This window comes from Manacus vitellinus, unplaced genomic scaffold, assembly GCF_001715985.3.
Source record: "Manacus vitellinus isolate BGI_N305 unplaced genomic scaffold, ASM171598v3 scaffold_1_pilon, whole genome shotgun sequence".
In the NCBI taxonomy this organism is placed as follows: Eukaryota; Metazoa; Chordata; class Aves; order Passeriformes; family Pipridae; genus Manacus; species Manacus vitellinus.
In genome coordinates, this window is record NW_021939396.1 from 8955109 (window position 1) to 8976680 (window position 21572).

Here is a 21572-nt window from a genome sequence, read left to right on the forward strand (position 1 = left end):
TCTCTGAAAGAGGGAGAAAGCAAAGTGGTACCCTAGTTTGTAGAATGTGATGCAGTTCTCTGGTGAGAACCATATGCTGGGTCACAGAGTGACTTTCTTGCTCAGCTCTAGTTGGGATAAACTTCTATTGGGAAGTGAGATTTACCAGTTTTATCTCCGGGGTATGAATTATTGGGGCTGTAATAAACACAGATTATAAACTAACTAGAAAAGTTGTTTTTATTGCATTTCTGCATGATATAGCAAAAAAGCACTTGACCAAGGACTTCTGTTCTACAAAGAAGTACAGTATACAATTTCACACATAGGAAGAGGACTTGAAGCTATACAATCTGGAGCTTCATTCAGAGTATGGTTGGATTTAGGCCTTTGGTTTGATCCGCTGTAGAGGGGAGGCTCAGAAGCTGAATTTGAAGTGGGATAAAACTTGGATGTTTAAATGGCCCCAAAAGCCCAGTAGAGTTTTGATGTGGAATTATGCTTTGAACAGCATTAGTAATATTAGCAATCTTTTAATTACTGTGTGAGCCTCTTTCAGCAAGCCTGGAGTCAGAACACCATGCTGAGGGAGCATTCAAACAAAAATGATACATTCAGGGTAATAAAGCTCCCATTGTTTCTATGCCCTGTAATAAAGCCTGGAAACCACAGTTGTGATCAAGACCATATTTTGCAAGGCAGTGTACATACAAGCAGGGTGAGACAGGATTTCCTCTGCTCACAGACCGAGAGAGAGGGAGGGAGAAGGGTGAGGATGAGGAAAAGGGGCTTCTCTCGATGGCCCAGCTTGGCAGGAGCAGAGCCCAACTCTGCCTTCTTGCTCACAGCCCCACAGAGTGGGCAGTACTGCCCACAAGTACCAACCACAGCTCAGATGGATGCTTCAGGATCCAGTTATAACAGGAAGCCTTAATGGCCCTCTTTGCTGGCTTGGAGCCTAGAGGTGCCAGAAGAAGTCTGCCCAGCCCCATGAGCAGATGTGCACACTTGGAATGTGATTTTGATTGTACCAACCAGTATGGGGCTGCACCTGGTACCTTGTACAGGGACAACTGGAAATGGTCTAATAAGTGTCTGTCAAGCAAGAGGGGACACTGATTGCTGGTGTACAACTGCAGATCATATAATTAACTAATGAGAGCCTCCTTGAGTTTTTCACCTATTTCCCATTTGGTGTTGTTGATGGTGTAGGTTAAGCTGAACGCGAAAACATTTATGTACCCTCTGTGCTGCTGCCAAGCTTTTACTGGTATCACCAGCTCTGAGGCAGGCTGCTAACACCTGGGCTTCACAGTGGATCTCTGTGGATGTCTACCTTTTTTGTTCTATACTAAGAAATGACAACTGTACTAATACCAGCCCATTTGAACACAGCTGGAGGCAAAATATCCTAGAAGTCTGAAGACAAAGTGCCATTTAGTGAGTGATTTGTGTTAGAGCATCCCTCTCACTGGCCAGGGAACCTCAGGCATGTCTATACCTTCAGTCTCATTTCTGAAGGCCTCATGGCCACCTTGGAAGTGCTTTTTTCCACTGAATCTTTAGAGAGTCTTTGGTCGGTTTTGTTCTCTTAGGGGATGGGGGGTATAGGATAAGAAATATCATCTTGGCTGTAACAGCAGAGTGTTGTTAACTCGGTCCTGAGCTTCTGCATTTTTTTATTTTATTTTTTCTTTTGCTACCTAACTCAAGGCCACACAGGGTAACAAAATGTCCTATCAATAGATTGTAGTGGTCATGACACAGGATTTTAATTCAATAGCATGTATCTACATCCCTTTGGTCCCCTTAGGGATTAAGTTGTGGGCTTTATAATGTGAAAGACCCAGAAAAGGCCCACAGAACTATTTTAAACACTGTTTCCAGTACAACTTTATATTAAAAAGTTTGATTATGAAGTTACATGATGATCTATAAGAGAGGGGTAAGAGAGGGTTATTGCTTCATTTCTCACCACCACCAGAGATCTTAAAGCAGTTTATAGGTTGTAAGATTTATTCTACAGAGGAAGACACACACTTGAAAAGAGGATTAAAATAATAATAATGCAAACAGGGTTACAGCAGGTTTTTATCTGTGCATGTTACACCAGTGCAAAAAAACCCTGGCTCAGCTTGGCCCCTTTAGGCATTTCTAAATATTTTTGATTAATAAATAATAATTAGAAATCTTAAATACTTTAAAAAGTATTACAGACTTTATCATTCTTGGCACAGTAAAAATTAAAACTGGCATTGAACATAAAATATATTTTACCACATCTAACCTTAGTTATGATCACAAATTCTCATCATTCCTTCACCAACAATTTTAAGTATTAACCCAAGGCAAAACCTTTTTGGCATTCTCTTTATATTAACCATCCCAGTACATGTAAGTTTTAGTACGTAGGTCCTTTCATGTGCCCTTTCTTGAGGTGAAATCCTTAGCTATGAAGGAGCTGTAGCACTTCACCCTGCTTTCCGATGTTCTTCATGCAATCCCAGCCTGTAACCAAGCAGAGCAAATGTTTATGCACAGAGCCGAAACAAATCAGCACTGGTGCCACCACTGAGAACTGAGTGACCTTTGGCAGAGGAACCCAGCTTCCAAGGTCCAGCAGGCAATGAGGATTAATTTTATGGTCTGGACAGAGTCCTGAATTCCAAGCATAGAAATTGGATGTTTGTAATAAGCTATTTACAGTTGCAGTTCTATTATTTTTATTGGTCCTCAAGGACCCACAGACAATGCTCCACATTTTGGTCACCATCTCCTAACGCATTGTGTATTCACTGCCTCTATAAATAGATGTTGCTTGTTGGACAGCATCCTCCATATCTCTCTCTCAAAGCAAGGAGCCATTGGGCTAAGGATTGCAAAGGCTGGGAGTGAAAGAAGAGACACAGTTTTCTCAGTTCCCACATGGCATGGATATAACTGTGTCACCAGAGGAAAAAGGAAACCTGGGAACTGCAGGAACAGTCCACAGCATTTTTAGTGAGACTTAACATATTCGCAGAATGTCCAAAAGGGGAAAGTCCTGTCAGAACTTAGAGGATAAAACATCCTGATGAAATCTTCTCATGCTGTTGTTATCAAAGCCTTTCCTCACTGCTTTCTGGTACCTGAATACCACAGGCAGGACATTCAGCACATTTTATCTTTGCTTGCAATTTTCATCTCATGTAGGGACCCAGTCAAAGCTCTATGGGCAAATCATTCTAGATATATAAGGTACGTTGGTGTATGAGGTATGAGTCATTTTTCCTGCATGTCCAGCCTAAGAGCTGCAGAGTAAGGGCCTACAGAGCCACAAACTGTTTCGGAGTCTTGGCTGAAGTTGTAAACCTGAACAGGCACCATTTTCTGATCATTCAGTTTTTCTTTCTCCATGAATCTGTATAATCTTACAAGTGCTCAGTACAGGCAGTACAGATTTATCAAGCATGAAGCTGGGAAACTTCATATACAAAGAATGTCTTGGGTCCACTGCAGTTCGAGCAGTAAATTTGGTCCATATTCTGCTCTTTGACACCTTTCCATGAACTAGCCTCACAAAGTGAATGATAGATCTATTTTACTGTAATAAATGTTAACTAGGGGTTAAAGCAAAAATGGACAGGGACTACAGCAAACGCCGGCACAGAAATCACAGATTAAATTACAAAGTTAATTCAAAATATTTTTTTTCACACTTTCCAATTAAATCCCTGGGGACACTAAGCAAGAACTGAGAGGGGTAGAGGAGCTGTTACATACTTCAGTCCAAATTTGTGTCATAGTTATACTGATAGTATCAGTATTATATCTTCTCAAAAGCTTACAGGAATGAAAGGAAAGAAACAAGATGAGAAGAGCCCAGACCCTCAGTCAGTAGTGTTTGAGGGGAACAGACACAGAATCCCATAGTCAATTATTAACCAAGGTCAATATTTATGGCACAGAGAATCATTTTAAGTGTACATTATTTATGTAGTGACTTGTAATGAGCACTTCATGCTCGAATAGAGATTGTATATACTGGGATAATTTTAATAAGAAAGCTGCCTGTCATAGGAAATAGGATACATCTCCTCGGAAGTGGTCTATGTGTCTGTCTGTCTCTCAGTCTTGCTCTCATTGAATCAGTCAATATTTTCCACCATTATAATTCATGATCAGAAATATCCTTCAGCTGAAAGTTGGTAAGAATGGAACAAGATGTTTGAGACTTTGGTTTTGAAGCTCTTATTTACGTAAACTGAATCCAGACTGTGGATTTTCTTGAAAAATGGTAATGTAACCTAAATTATGTGAGGAACTCCAGCTATCCATTCCACATACCCAAATAGACAGAGGCCACTGCTGGGAGCATTTTTATTCCTCAACTTGATGAAGTTTCTGAATCACGCTTCCACTTGCTTCATGAATCCTTCCTCCTCCCAGAGTGTGCAACAAGGATAAGGATGTGATAAAAACTCTTGAACCAGGAAATGACAGCTTTGCTGTGACAACTGCTGAAGAAGCAAGTGACTGGGTTATATGACTGTAACATATGAACCCTTGCATTTGGAATTTGGCTTGTGTTCCACACATTCATGTAGCATCAGTCATTCACTTGAGAGCCTGCTCTTTATGCCGTTGATCTCACACACACAGAAGAGTATCACAGTATGCTGAGTCAGGTTTTAAAGGAATTTAGGCATATAAAGATGCTGAATGGCTTCTAATAGGATTTCCAAATATGCCTAAGCACAAAGCTTCTGAAGGGCACCTCTGAAACCCCCATAAAGCAGCTATGTGCACCTTAGAGTGCTTGAAAATCTTATAACTGAAAGCAAGCAAATTTCTTGCACTTTTTAGCTGTGAGTTTCAACAGGGTCTGGAGAGCTTTAAGTGTTCTGGACTCTTCAGTTGTTGTGTCCTTTGAAAATCTCAGCCTAAGACCTTATCCATTGCCAACAGTATCAAAGAGAGGAAGCTCAGCAAAGTGATTTAGAAGTTGGTACTAACAAGCACTCTAAATCAATCAAAAACATGTCTCATGCTGGGTGATATCTGCTATTGATCAAAAGGACAGGACAAGTCAAGTCCAGGAAACATGATTGGGAAAATAATAAAACAGCACCAATGAATGTTTCAAGGTTTTTCTTAGCTTGAACGACAGCACTAAAGTGCACTGCTGGCTGAGAGGTGATCATCTGTGGGATACTCCCTAGACAAAGAGGAGACGCTGTACATTAGAGGGACAGTAAAAATGAATTTCCCTCCTCATGACCTTCTGTTTATTTATGTTCTTAACATTAAGGCCATACACAAGTAACTCCTTTCTGACAAATAATACTCTTTTTGCTTACCTAGCACAGTAGATTGGTACTTTTTAAGGATCTGGCAAAGCAGTCAGTGTGTCTGTGAAAAAGCTGTGGGAGATACTGTCAGCTCACAGACCTGCTGATGGAATTAGATAGCCTGGGAAATGTAGAGAAGTTGGGAGACATGCTTTCTGTACAGGGCTCTACTCAAAAAGATCCATCTATAGGGCATTTATATTACCCAGAGGAAGCTTTTACCCTTGGGTTACTGAAGACACTTTCTGTCCCAAAAGAAGGTAAATTATTGGTTTTTGCATGCTGGGTAGAGTTGGTCTGTTTCTTCTTTTTCTGTCAGAACTGAAAATCTGGTTGAGAAGCGCCTTTCTGGCGCGATTTCCAAAGGCCACCCACACATCCCTGTAACTTAAATCTCTATACTTAACGTAGGGGTAACATGTCTCCCCAGGGAAGAGGAGGGAGGGATTATGTTGCAGAGTTACAAACATCTGCAGAGAGGGAAGCACATCAAGCATTTATGTTTCACAGAAGGAACTCAGGAGAGGGGGAGAGAAAAGCTCTTTGTTGTCTGATAGGAAGGATGTTCATGCTTCAGGGACAGATGAGGAAGGGGATGTGAGGTCGTGACTGAAAGAGGTGAGGTGAAAAAGGGCTGAAAGTCACCTGATATGAACTGGCAAAGGAAGGGAGGGGGCCCTGTGATAGTAGGGTTACTTATTAAAAATGTGATCTGACTGTAGGCTGTCCTGGAGATACCACCCCTCATATATGGGCTGTGGGCTGAACCACACTATCATGCATCAAAAACTGGACTGGGAGACATCGTGAACCAGCAGCCCCCCTTCCTCATGTCAGTGTCTTCTCCTTAGATGTGGATTTTAACCAAACAGATCAGTTTGCACACTTGCTTTTTTTTTTTTAACATAATGTAGTTAATTAATTTTAAAAGAACAACCTTAAAGCTGATCCAAGCTACTCCATTGCAGCTGTACGAAAAACTACACTGGTCCAGCTGGGCTGCTGCAGAATAACTCAAGACAGCTGGAAACATGGTTAAAGAAACCTAGTCCTCCACAGCTGGGATCCCTAATGAAAAAGTATCATGTGACGATCTCAGAGAATTGCTACTACAGAGGAGAGAAACCCTGGAGACAAGGGAAAGATAGTCTTTGGGAGGTGCAAAATTCTTATAGTCAGCCAGAGAAAGTAGTTGTGTGTGCAGAAGAGCCAGCTCAGCCTGGCTTCCTATGGATTTGTGCCTGTGGTGGGATTCGTGGCTGTCGGATCTGAAAGAGATGCCAAGTGAAGCTTTTATCAAAGCCAGGGAATTAAAAATATCTCTCTCTCAGAAGGATTCTCTTCTGAGTCTTTCCCCAGTGAATGGATTAATAGTCTCCATCTCTCTACTACCTGCTTGCCTGAGACTTGTGGGAATTTGCTGCTGCTTTGTGTGACTGAAATAAAAAGAGCCAGTGGGTAAAAAATGCATCAGATTGAGGAAGAATATACACACAAATAGAATGTGATCCACTTGTTTAGGAAAATCACTGAAAATACAGCTGACATGAAACATGCTAATGCCACAACATATAACTTCTTTAGCCCCTGAACTGTCTTCCTGGTCTGGAGGTTTTTTTGTTATATAAGGAGTGGGAGAGGAATGACAGATCTGTGCAATAAGGGCACTGGGGGCTTAAAGCTGGCAAAAACAAACCTGTTATTTTCAGCTATTCTAAAGAGCTCTGGATAAGTGCAATCCTGCAAGCTGCCTGCCTACCCTAAGTAACAGGAGTTTCACTGGCTTGCATCAGCCAGCCTCTGGCTCTTCTTATGCTAACCAGGCCAGCATTATTATATTACATTTAATGGAGCTCCTTATGTCATTTCAGCCTTACTTCCTTTTTCTGATCCATGTGCTTTCCCTCCCTCCCATCACCTCTCCCTCACGTCAGCTGGAGTATGCATACGTGCTCCTCTTTCCCCTGTACCAGACATCACTGCAGTGCAGTGCTTATGATTACAAATCATCTCATTAAAGCCAGACAGCCACTCAGCTGGATGCAAATTACTGACCTCCTCAATTTATGAATGTCAGATTTTTCAGGGTGGGAAGGGAAGGGGGAGCAGGGTGGAAAGCGTTCCATTAAATGGTATCCATCAACCCTATCACATTTATAAGCTAATAAAAAGGCTAAAATGAAGTTCATTGGGACTGTCTGGATCTAGTAGTACCAGCTGGTTCTATGAAATATTAATAGAAACAAGGCATGTTTCTGTGTTGGAGTCTGCTAGGTGAAGGGATGATACTATTATTGATAAGTTACTGTCCTGTCCATTCTTCTCTGTGACATGTTCAATTTGCCTTCTAGTAGTGTTAATCCTCCTCTGCATGTGACAAGACAAGGCTAAAACATTGGAGATCCTACTACTGAAGAATAAAGACACATATTATACAGGAGATCAAAAAGGTAGACTCAACTTGCAGGTGATATTATTTTCACTCTTTTCCTTCATCTGTGAACTTTGCTGTCCACATGTAATTCAAACACAGAGCTTTGGCTTTAACTGGGAGAGGGAGATGTGTCAGGAAAGGTCTTGAACCTGAACCCTGAGAAAAAAAATGCAAACTGTAATGCAGAGTTCAGACCATGGAAACACTGCTTAGCAGCATGGCAGAAGAGCTTGATTCAGGCAGCCTGGACAATGAAGGTTTTCCCATTTTGGTGGCTGCTCAGTTCAGCAGGTTCTTAGACTTACTTTGAATTAGGAATAAATGTATGCTAAAAAATCTGCTGCCTGCTGAGAAACCTAGGCAACCCTGACATTCACATATCAAGGCAATTAGCTCAGTAGATCTAGACAGATAGGAAACCAACAGAAAAGCCAAATAATAAACAGGCCTGCACTAATCTCAAAGATCTACAGATGGTCCTTTCAGGTTGCATGAGCGCTATAGCATTAGAGGGAAGGAAAATGTACCAAACGACGTCTGTCCTATGGCTGAGCAGACCATTTTCCATCCATGTTAATATCAATTAAGCATTTCTCACCAACGCTGAGAAACATTCTCCTCTAGCCTGGGCCAACCAGCTGGGCTGCTGGGGGTCTGCAATTACTGGGAAGTACAGACTGTAAAAGAGAACGAAAAAAACTAATAGAGAAAGTCTCTTTGAGACACTGCAGACAAGAGTTTCACAAAGACAGAAATACACACCATAAAATTTTTGTTCTTCTACGAGTTTCTCCTCCCAAGATAATGGCCAGTCACAAGCTTTTAGAGACAGAATAAATGCACTAGAACATATCCCTTGGCAGAGCCAGGCAGATGCAGTGATAAATTAGCTGGCGGGTAGAAGACTACCTACTGTGCAAAGAACAGGTTGTCAAACAGATTCATTTATGGCTGTAAGAGTGATCAGTTGGGTTCTGAACGGTTAGTGGAAATAATTATATCACATATAAACAGCTTGTTTCTTACAAAGAACAGATATGCCATTGACTAGATAGCAGAAGCACAACTTGTCATTGAGCAAACATAGGAACAATAAATTTGAAGCTTAAAATCAAATCCTTTAGAATTTCCCAAAAGCGTTAAGTTCAGAGGAAAGCCCAAGTATAATGTCAGTCAAAAAGGTAGCAGCAGCAGCAGCAATGAAAGGCTGGAGAGCAGTTTATAGCAATATATTTATATTTTTATTTCACCCAGAGGGGACAAGAGCCAAATGAGTCTTCAAAAAAACAGTAGTTATTGCACATGCAGACATCTATTCGCCAAGTGTCATGCTGCATAACTGCTTACAGCCAAAAAATATCCATTACTACAGTGAACAGATGTGAGCAAGAATAACAGGAAAGGAGAGCTGCTAAGAGAAGTTCTGCAGTGATATTCAGGATAATTCAAAGTACAGTAATACAGTCAGAGAATCTCTCCAGGCAACAGTAAACCAGCCGTATCCTCACAAAGCATTTATATTAGTCCCACATTTTTTTGTGAACTGCTGGCATTTTAGACCAGCTTTCAGGAGCAGATTGATGGAGTTGGTACCCATGCAAAGATGAACATGGACAGATCAGGAGATAAACATCCTTTGAGCTGTATGAAGGGCAGACAGCAGATAACATGGCAATCTGCACTGCCTTATGGTTCTGGCCTGGCTTGGTGTGTTGGCCTCAAGGCAAACAGCTGGTTGTAATGTTTTTTTCTGTCAGAAGTCAACTGGATTTGTTAAAGGTGATTGGGAAATACTTGAGTGAAATACTTGTCTTCCATGGATCAGCATCTTCTCCTGCTTCAAAGAGGTGAACTACAGCAGAAAAGAAATGGGTGGAGCAAGAAAGTCAACAAGCACCAGGGCTCATCATCTTCACTTTAGCTCTGTGGCAGCAGTCTGCTCAGGGGCAGCAGACTTTCAGAGTGCCACAAGCAGATTTCTTTGCCAAAATTCATGTGCAGGACGGACATCCCAGTTTGGCAAGAAGCAACAAATGAATAAGGAAACAAAACTGGAAGATCATAAACATTCCAGTGTTTGGTACTGATTGGACACCTGACTTTGAGGTTTTGGAGAAGAGAGAGGATCTATTTGTCTGTGTTGAGCACAGGAATCCTACAACCCTCTTTGGTCCTCAAAATCTCTTACCTAAGAAAAAATGGTTATGAAATACTGTGAAAATTAAACGTGTGTAACAAAATTTATGTGAAGAACTGCTGGCTTGAGACAGCCTGTGGAAGAGATTGAAGAGTTTTTCTCCTCTTCAGACTTAGCAAGCTAATTTCCAGAACAGAAAATTAAGGCTAAAAAGTAATGCCAATAGTCACAGGAATAAAAACCTGCAGTCTAGCAAGTGTTCATTCTCTGTTTTATTTGCTCTCCAAGGACAGCCAAAAGAAGTCAGACTCTACCTACTCTGCTATCTGGCCCCATCAGCAGAGTATGTGTGCTATATCTAGTGACTGTGTCAAGGAAAATCTATTAAACTGACAGTGACAAATACCCAACTCTCCCCCTTCCAAGGAGACTATAGTCAGCCTTGCTTTTGTTCTCTTTTGTCCCAGGAATTCTTGAGTCCTCTGCTACAGCTGCACAGCTTCAGCAAGAGCTCTGGAGGATAGCCCAAATCCATCTTGGCAACTGGATAATTAACAGCATTTCCCCAGTCAGAGGAGGGACTTCGAACCTGGACCACTGACAACCTGGGTGAATGCTTCAGCCACTGACTACTGTGCAAAATGTGGTTGGGAAAGAAGGTTGTGGACTGACAATAAGAAATTGGTCACCATTTCAGAGGAAATAAGTGAGACTTTTTGGGTTCCTATAAAAGCAGATTGTAAGCATGTACCTTAGGGAGTACATTTACGTGCATGTAAGTGTCTCAAGCGAGCAGTACTTCACATAAGTTTTGTTATTACACATGCAAGCATGTACACTTTGGGGTAGTGTCTCAGCTTTGGATTGGGAGTGAGGATCCTGTAGACATGCATCTTGCCCCCACTCACCCAGGCCCTGCAGTTCTCTTTCTCCTGGCTATCTCAGCTACATCCTGCAGTTCCCCGCTTTGCCTACAACCTGCCTTGAATCCCACTCTAAGCACGTAATCTCCCTGTAAGCTGTGTACTGAGCTGCAGTATTTGCTTAATAGTACAACACTGGGCAGATAAAATATGTAACTTGTCCTGGTAACTGGACCTTACCAGGCTGATAAAAGTGGTCTCCAATGTGAAAGCAAATTAAGCTGTCCCACATAGGTCAAGAACTCGAACCACTGACTACATGTGCACATGCATGCATACTTTTTATGAGACAAAAACTTTCTGAAGCCAGTGAATTAGAAAAGAACATGCTCTCCATAAGCATCTAGACTATATTTAGCCAAAGATAGAAAAAATAAAAGAGAGGAAAATCTACATTTTTTTCCAAATTATTTGAATGAACATACCCCCCAAAAGGCTGGGATAGATGCACTTATGTGGATACTGATCCACCAGGCCTATCCAGACTGTATTGATTGCCAGCATTTTGAGCCAGCAGAGGAGAAACACATTGATCTGCTGAACAGTGGCTGGAGCCAGTGTATCATGCTGAATATCTGCACATGGAATTGCAGTCTAATTTGGGTCTGAGTCCAGATCCAGGATGCTTTTCAAGTGCATTTTATCCAAGGAGGACTTTTACAAACACTCACCTGCTAGGGTACTCTATTTTCGTCTCTGCCTTTGCTTAGCTGAACAGGACGTGCTTGGCTGATGCAAAAACTCTGCCCAGAGTAATGTTCCTGCAGCAGACTTTTCCCTTTCTATCTTTGATTTATGTATCCTTTCTGCTTTTTATTTGGACTGTGACCATTCCCCCCTTTCTCCTCAGTGAGGTAATGTTTACCTGAATTTGTTTATACTTTGGTATCAGATGCTGACCCTCTCTCCTTCACACCATCAGCTGACTCTGCCCATGATGCCAAGTGACACAACGGGTGACAGCAGAGCAGTTACCAGCAGTTGCATCAGAAAAGGCATGTGACACCTGCTCTCAGTAATGAAAAAGAAGAGTGAGCTCACACCGAAGGTGACTCAGCAGTGCTTCTTTGCTGCTTGTTACAAAACAGGCAGGCACACTTTTATCAGTCCTACAGCCCTTTACTGTAAGAGGATTTAAAGAATCTTTACGTGAGCCAAATGGTAGGAGCAACCTCAGCTTATATAGACTCGGGGTATTTCTGTCCGCACATGTTTTTATTACCCTATGCTTGATGAGTCTTGCAGTTTCACTCCCAGATGAGAAAGTATCTGAAAGTGCCTGAAACAGCTGAATCATTATTCATCTTCCCAGTTAAACAATATCCAGAACAGGTGGGAAGGAGGAGACTACTGAAGGCCAGCTACACTTTCCAAATCCAAACAGCACATTATTATACAGTTGCTTGAGATTTGAGATTTAAACACAGGCAGTAGATAATTTATTTTTCTTTTTTTATCTTGATACAACAAAATGAAGAAATCACTTCAGTGATTGCTCCATAAACAGCATATACATTTCTGCAATTCATAAAGTATGCATAAATGAAAATATGAGCTGACACTGTCCTTTATCCTATCTAGACCCTTATATTATATACATTGAGCCCTGAAGAGAAGAACTCAGGGATACTGGTGGATAAAAAATTGGACAGGAGCCAGCAATGTGCACTTGCAGCCCAGAAAGACAACCCTATCCTGCATCCCCATCAACATGGGTTGCAGGTGGAGGGTGGTGATTCTGCCCCTCTACTCTGCTCTGGTGAGACTCTGCAGTACCACATCCAGCTCTAGGGCCCCCGGGATGAGAAGGGCATGAACCTGCTGGAACGAGTCAGAGAAGGATCATGAAGATGATCAGGGTGCTGGAGCACCTCTCCGATGTAGACAGGCTGAGAGAGTTGGGAGTTGTTCAGCTCGGAGGAGATTCCAGGGAGACCTTATAGCACCTTCCAGTACTTAAAGGGGGCTTAAAGGCTTACAAGAAAGATGAGGGCAGATATTTTAGTGAGGCCTGTAGTGACAGGGCAAGGTGCATCAGTTTTAAACTGAGAGAGTATTTTGAGATTGTACATAAGGAAGAAATTTTTTACAATGTGGGTGGTCAGGCACTAGAACAGGTTACCAAGAGAAGCAGTGGATGCCCCATTCCTGAAAATGTGCAAGGTCATATTGGACAGGGCTTTGAGCAGCCTGGTATAGCAGAAGGAGTCCCTGTCCACGGCAAGAGAATCAGACTAGATGATCTTTCAAGATCTGTTCCAACACAAGCCATTTTATGATTCAATGATTCTATGATTATGTTATTCTTTGTATTAATCCTTTATCTGAGCTCGCTGGGGACTGTTCTACCACTGGTGCAACAGTGTCCAGACTAAAGTATCTTCTGATCACAGAGCTTGTTACCCTCACTCCCAGCTTTCACTGGATGGGGAAGGCCACAGCATGTTGTTTAATCACGATACCCCTAATTGGGTGAGATGTCAGAAGTCATATCTGCCTCATACACTGTCTCCAAGTCCTATCTACCTTCATATGGATGAGATAGCACTAATATTGCCTCATCTTAGTCTTCATGCACAAGAAATGTTACCCTCCTAGCTTATTCTTTACTATGACTCGCTGCTTTCTGCTTCATTGTCCGAATTAGTAAAACAAGGATGAATTAGAGTTAATTGAAGTCTCAACTTCTGCAATTGTAACTTAGTATTATAGGTTAATAATAGCTGATCTCTCAGAAAAGCCCAGCTTCTAGGATACCCACACCCTTACACAAAATTGGACCGACAAGATAAGACAAAAAATTTCCAAGCCTCCTGATGTCTCCATGACTAATGTTACTGCTGTTGTTGAAAGATCGGGGGAAAGTGAGTAAAAAATATAAATTATATTTATGCATTTTATCCACATCTTGTTTGTTTTCTCTTTAATGTGCATTGTATTAATGAGGAGGATAATCGTTATTTAATGTCCTCTTCCAAAAAAGGCACTCAAGCAAGGCACACGAGGGCTTGAAATAATTAGGACGATATAATTGGGTACATTACAGAGGGCATGAAATTAACTGTAGTTAAATTAACTCTTCTTTCTCATATGAGCATAAAGGAGAAATTGCCGAGAACACAACTTTTTCATACTAATTAGAAGCAGAGTCATGCAGTATTTTATCTGTCTGAGTTTTAACTCTGAATCACAGTTGTGCTTGTACATTTTTTCGTTGTGCACCACCTCTAATTGTGGTCAGCCTTTGTTTCAATCTGCTGGACTCTCTTCTGCCTTTAGGCATTACTGAAATTAAAGCTTGCTGTGTGGTACTATAATCCCATTTAGGTCAACAACTGGATAGGAGTCTTCCAAGAACATTTAAATATGTCACTGATTCATTAGACCAGGACTAGATCAATGTCCCTGGTTCATGAGAGGGAATGTCAGTGACCTTTATTCGCAGTAGCAACACCGATCTTTGATCTTCTGTAAGTTCACTGCTTTCCCACCACGGACCTGCCCAGCCATCCTGGGATGTGTCTGACCCTGGTTCCCCTCAACGGACCTGATTCTGACCCCAACATCAGGTTGATGTTCTGGTGTGACCTCAGCCTATCTCCATTCCCATGGAGATGCCCAATGCCTGGGGCTGCCTCTGGCTGCCCCCTTGCCTGCCCTGCTCCCTGGTCAAGGGCAGTGGGGTGGGCCCTGGCTTTGAGACCCTTGTGCTGCCAGTCCACGCCAGGATCCCCATGGCTCCCAAGGAGGACTCAACCCTTACTGCACCTTGACAGCTTCTGTCTGCCAAAGCAGGAGTTTTCATTGAAGGGTAAATACAAGCACACTCACAACAGTTCTGCTCCTTCCAGAAGCCACAGTTCAATATTGTTGAGGCTTGTTCCATCCAAAAAATGTAGATGCAGCTGATGGAAAAAATCACAAATTTGAACTGTTTTCAGCCACAAAAGAAAATAGAAAACCACTGAAAATAGTCAAAGGCTTCTGTCAAATTTTCAGAATGAAATTTACTTCTTTATTTCAGAGCCATTTCTTACTAAAAATTTTTCTTATTTCTATGATTATTTTTTATTTTTAAAACTTTTCATTTCAAACTTTGACTTATGGATGTCTCTTCCCCCTAAAAGTAATAGCAATAGTTCTCACAAATGCCTGTGCCCAGATGCATGGGGAGTTGTAGCACAATTTCTTTTCTGGACAAGAAAGCAGAGCTATGCTGAGCCCAAAACAGTCCCTCGGAGGCCTGAAAGATCTCTAGGAGTTTGGGAAAGCCCCTCTTGTGGAACTAATGCTCACAAGATGACGACTTCAACCAGTATTTTGCATTTTTCTACCTTGTGGAATTTCAAACCAGTGAAACGTTATTTTTATTAATGTAAAGGAATACAGCTGGTCTAAACACAGGGTTACATCAAAAGTAACAATTTAAAATTTAAAAGTGAAGGCTAATTTGCTGTGCAGATAGGGAGCTGGAAGCAGCTGTTTTGTATGAAAGCACTTTTTGCCTCATTTGTAATTAGTCTCATTGAGAACAACAGGCTGTGGTTGTCCAGGAAAGCTCAAAACATAAGCCAGAGCAAACTCCTGAAATCCAGTCGTGCTAGACTTGTCCCTAACCCAAGAGGAATTTAACATTAAGAGATGTGGTGGTTTGTAAATAGGCAGAACTGCCTTCAGTGAGGAAACAATCAACATGATGGAAGTCCAGAATATTCCACCTTGATGTGATGCGTGTGAGGATGTGAAACAGGGAACCTAGTCTTGTGCTCTGGGTCTACCACAAACCTGCTTCATCATCCCAGATGTTTTCCCACAGTTCAGAAAAGAAGAGTAAAGATGCTGTTGACTCTTTCTACCCCCGTACATCCTGGGAAGCATTCGCATTCTACAAGATATGGGGATGAGCAGATTTTCTCCCTCTCCCTTTCTCATTTAAAGTTGAATTGTTTTCTCATTCTCTGAACTTTTCTTCCTCATGTTTCTTCTTATTGGACATCCTTAAAAACAGCTGTACTGAATGGAGGAAGAAGGGAGAAAGGAGGAAAGGAAATGAACAATTTGTTGGCTTCAGTTTGCTTTTCAAAATTGTAATTGTGCAAAGCTGTCTTAGTACCCAGTACTGCAAAGGGATGGCAACAGATTATGTTCGACCGATCTACCACGATTTTCCCTGGCTTTTAAGAAGATACACTGTATACTACTTCATGCAAATGACATGAAAAGTATTTCCTTTTTGTGTTATTTTTTTTTAAAGGTAAGTTGAGAGGGAAGGGGGGTGTATTATTATAACTCAGATGCTGAGAAAGATGATATCAAGCATACCTCCCCCCATCACTTGCATTGTGAATGTTATAAATATTTCAGGCCTCCTGCCTTCTGGAATGAAGCTCTGACTCCTTCACATCTTGAAGGTGCTCCCTGTTTCCTTTTTCTAAGCCAAAGACATCAACATGCATGGAAGTGGCTGGCAGTGGTAGAACTGAGAAATACATGGCAGCATTACAGTTTTCAGTCAACTGGGGACACTGAAACCAAAATAAAATTTCAGTCCCTCCCAGAAGTAAGACTGGGGATATATTAGGCAGCTGAAAATAACTGACCTCATCACACATACACGCACAAATCTGTTTTACAATATCTGAGCACAAAATCACTTGAAAGCTTTTAACCTCTGCAACAAGACTATACAAAGTTTGATTTGAGGATCCATAGGCTATCTGAATATAATCATCTCTTCTAAAATTCAGAAATGTACAATATACAAACAGAAAGATGCAGAGTGTCTCCAACAATAAGAATGGTGTCATGCTGACTCTCGTTTTTGCAGAACACTGGCCTGCTTATGAGGATTATCACCTCTCATGATTCACTTTGCATTCACTGGATTTAGGAAAGAGCCCATGAAAAATCAAAAGGTATTTCAATCTGGAGAGCAAAATGTTTTTCTCTTTCACATATTTGAACTTTTTCTTAGGATAATTTTTATCATACTCACAGATGGTATGAATGTTTTCTTCTTTATCCTGCACTGCGATCATTTAGAGTGAATCTAAATGGAAGACAAAATGATGAATTGCAATGTGAAGAGGTAAGTAATCCCAGTATATGCTCCCTGCCTTAATATGTTTAGTTTGCCTGTAGGGAGACTACCCACTACTCCTAGTAGATCCAAATTCTTCCACAGAAGTCAGAACTAAACTGCCCACTGTCTCCTTTTCATATTTAAATCTTGGAATACGTTACAGCCTTGTTATTGCTGTTTTCCAGGAAGAGAACATAAAGCATGGGGCTATGAAAGGAGAAATGTAAAGTTATCTGGAGAAGACAAAAGCACTGAAAAAGGGGTCTTTGAATCTTGGTTCAGCATCGGTACAGGATCCACAGGGGAAGGGAGAGTGAGAGAGTGGAGCACAATCTGGAGTGGTTTCGGTGAGAACAGTAAATTGGAGAACACCATTCCTAAATCACGACACATGTAAAGTTATCTGAACTTTTTGTTCAGTCTGTGGGCTGAACTCTGCCAGTCTGGAAAAACAGGGTCAGTTCTCAAGACTAGAAACCACACAATGCACATGATCCACTACCTAGGCAACAAGTCAACAAGAACTACCAAAACACAAATCAATACATAATAATTATAATCCTGGAGATAACCTCAACTGATTTATATTAATCCTATTAAGTTCACTATTAACTAACTAGATAAGACTTTATAGGACATACACATCTGAAGCATCTTTGAAGCATCACTGAAATGGGTCAACTAATTTTTCAGACCCCCACCACAGACATTAAGACACCCCAAACTCAAAGTCCAAATAGAAAATACAGCAAAGAAAGTAACTCAAATAATTTTATTTTTATCTTTATTAGAGATTCCCAGGCTTCATGACATTGCAAAAGAAATTCACATTTGCCTAGACTTAAAAGCATCCATGGACATCTTTCCACAGAGGCCGGTGGACTGATGCGTTACACATGCATTTATTTTTCATGGAAGTTGAAAGCACATTCATCTAAGTCATTTCTGTTATATTCCCTGACAGCTTTTGAAAACTGCCAGGCTAGGTTTTTGCGTTTGATCTTTCAGCATTATTGAAGGTTGTATAAACAGGAAGCAATGAAAAGCTTCAGCATCAATTAAGATAATTCTAAACAAACACACTGTCACAGTGCTGTCAGGTCCGTGTGGTGGGCATGTTCATGGACATGTACTAAGATCACATTGCAAATCCACTTCCAGTGAAAATGGCAGTCCTGGTGTTCCTCCACTCATCTGCAGCTTTGGCTGTGTTAGAAACCCAAACACATCCATACCATGGACTTTAATGCTGCATGGGGTGGTCCAAACAGCTTAGTAGTTCTTACATGATCTGGGATGGTGGGGAGAGGAGTTTAGCTGTGTGGATGCTGTTCTGCCTACCCTTAGGGACAGAGAACATGTCTTGACCCCCTTTATAGGAGCCTATGGCTCCTGGTCTGCTCTCAATCACCACAGGTTATACCACCCAAAGCAGATGCGCAGAGGCCAAACCATGCTGATCTTCAGGAGTTCTCTGGCCCTTCTTGGGTTAATCAGTGTGTGTTAAATAATGAACAGGAAAGGAAAATCAGGTTGGGGTGGAAATTGGTGGTCATTAGTCCAATGTTATAAGGTGGCATAAGGAATGCATTTTTGAACTCCCTTGAAGAAGTAAGTTGCGCAGACTACTGTGATGGATATCCCAAATAAAAATGGATAAATTGAGTATCAAAAGACACGGGGAGGCAGCCTCCATTACATTTCCGTGCAGAGGCTACAAACCCTTCTGTAGTCGTTACTTTCTTTCCTTATTTCAGGCTAAAAATATGTTCAGTATTTCAACTCTGAAGCTGGCAGGAAGTTTGCCACTGCATTCAATGAGCTTTCGATTAGACTATTCTTTTAGCTGTTCAGGTCCTGTACAATTAGTATGGCTGCAAGTGTGTAATATTGGCTTCTTACATATCTCTGAAGGAGAAACTTTTCTTTCCTGACATTAATCCTAAATGTCATACTAAGGCTCCCTATACCCATCCCCACTAGGACTTGACAAATTTGTTGAATATGAATATATTAATAATTTCCATGGCATAGTGCTCAACAACATTAAGCAGGGGGACTTCATAAATTATTGCTTTCCAAGAAAACCAAGAGGCCTTCCAATCTAGAGAGCTCCACTTACACTGGGTAATCTTTGGGTGCTTCCCAAAAGATTTGGGTGGAGAGGGAGAGACAGAGTATGTTTTCTCCCAGTCATAAATCCTTTGCAGACTGGATTCTTCTTTCATGCCTCTTGCAATGAGCAGTCTGGAAAGGCACAAAGGACTGCAGAGATCTCATTGCCCAGGTTTGCCCTCACACCTCCTCTGGGATCAGGGGCAATTCACTGAAGGTGTAGAGATGTCACATTGTACACAGCACTGCACACAGGCTGCTTTTCTCCAGTGAGGCAAAGATGATACTTCAGCCTACCATAGTATAGAAACTCAAAATCAGAGAGATTTTTCTAAGCAGTTTCTACTGTCTGTTTTCCCTTCTTCTCAACCTACTGAGTCAAGCTCCAAGTACAAGAGAGGAACATGGTGTGTAACCAGGTCACAGTGACAGAGCTTGAAAACATTGTCCAGAAGGAAATATTTGATTTTCATTTCCTTCTTAGAAATAACTTTATAGCTATAGATTCATGGTACCTAATGATTAAAAATTATGCAACACATAATATGGGGATATGTCTGCATAGTGTATTACTCAAGAGACACACAAAAATTATGCCCACACTCTGAGCCAACCAGAAGCCATACAAACCTGGTTATCCCAGCATTGGACCTTACTTAATGCATTCCACCTTTCTGGAGAACAGACTAGCCCAGGTTCGGCACTGAGATAATCATGTGCATCCAGCTTCTGGTTGCTCTAATTAGAGCACAGGCAAAACTAGTTTACCTCTGCCCACTTTCTACCATGTGTACCTGCCCACAAGAGTTATTGAAGTGTTACTGAATATATTCAGTGTTATTGAATATAACAAATGATGGGACCGTGGTAAGGGATGTTTTTCATTAAAGGCGATATGAAAAAGATTGTTTCATAATCTAGATGATTTTTCCTAGCAGTGACACATTCTTCAGGAAAATTATAGGGTGAAAAAAACCCTCCATTTTTTTTTCTCTTCTGTGTTCCTTACACCGTAAAGCGTGTCACTAATTGAAAATGGAAATTAAAAAGTGATTAAATTTCTAATGTCTTTAACCTAGTTTTGGGAACAGTCAGGATTTCAAGAGCAATTGCTTTGAAGATTTCCCTTACAGTGTGGTTTAAGACTTTCCTATAAGTGTGTGTGGGCATGCATGAGCAGTTTTCTGAGTAACTGTTTAGCAGGATGTAGAATACAGATAGGTTGGGAGTTAATTTGGCAAGTAGGAACTGTATGCTAAGTGTCCCAACGGGTAAAGAGTGGAATAAAAAGTTAACACTCCATTGCAGTCTCATATACTCATAAAAGCCATGCACATCATTTAGAAAGAGTTTTTATGCACCTGTGGTCAAACCTGAACTTGTTGCAGCTTGAAACTCATGTAGACTTCAGAATTTATCTGTTCGGTCTAATTTCCCATCACTAATTCTTTCTTAAGAGTTTCATGATAATTTCATAGTAAAAGTATGTATTACTGAGTTTGAAGACTGCTTCAGTAAAAATACAGCTTTCATTCAAATTTGATGTTTCTGCTTATTTTTTAGCTGCTTGAAAACAGCATCAAAATATAGAACTGTTAGCAACTGAAGAAAAAAGGCTCTGGTACGAATGGCCTAGATATGAAATGATAGATTGACAAGTCCAGTCTGGGATGAGAGAAGTCACCTCCCTTTAAAGAACTGGACTAAGTATCAGACAATCTGTGTTTGGTTTTTCCTGGCTCCCAGTAAAAACGTAAGCAGCAGTCACTTGAATCTAGAACTTACCAACACAAGCGTGCTTGCATGCATACTTACATGATTACTATCTTTGAATTCAATAGACAGTCATGGGAATTAACTGCTTGCTGGATCAGCACCTTCCCTGCTATGGTTTACACCTTACTCATGTTTCACTAACACTGTAGAAACAAAGGCAGCAGCCATCTGAGGTGCCATATTGCCCTACAGATACCAAACAAAAATACATCATTTATGCCAAAGACATTAGCTACAGTCTATGCTTAATTTGCTGAATTGCTAGTTTCTACCATTTAAATTAACATGCAGTTTCCCCAAATTTTCTCCCTGATTATATGCTATCTGTGTTCTTCTCTGCATGAAGAACAGAAACCCACACTGTTTACCCTGTGCAGCTTGTTCATGAACACATGGTCTTGGTTTTGTAGGCAGTATCACAGAAGTTCCCAAGGGAATGTTTGTATACATAATAGTTTTTATCTATAATCCCCGTAGCATTCTTTATCAGATCAATGCTGAGCATTTCCATAAGATCTCCAGTATAACACGATCAATATCACTACACAGTTCTACCCAAGGAAGACTTTTTCTTCTTTAGATTAAATGAAAGAGCATTTTTGCATTCTGAGTTATGTAATCTTGTTACAGTGAGAAGAAATCTGTGCATCAGAATCCCATTACTGTGACTGAGAACACAAATAAATGCTCATGTATCAATCATTATTATAATTGTTATTATTATTCAGGCTGATTTATAGAGGACTATTGCTTTTGTTTAGGGACTTAATAATCAATCAGGTTTGCCAACCAAATG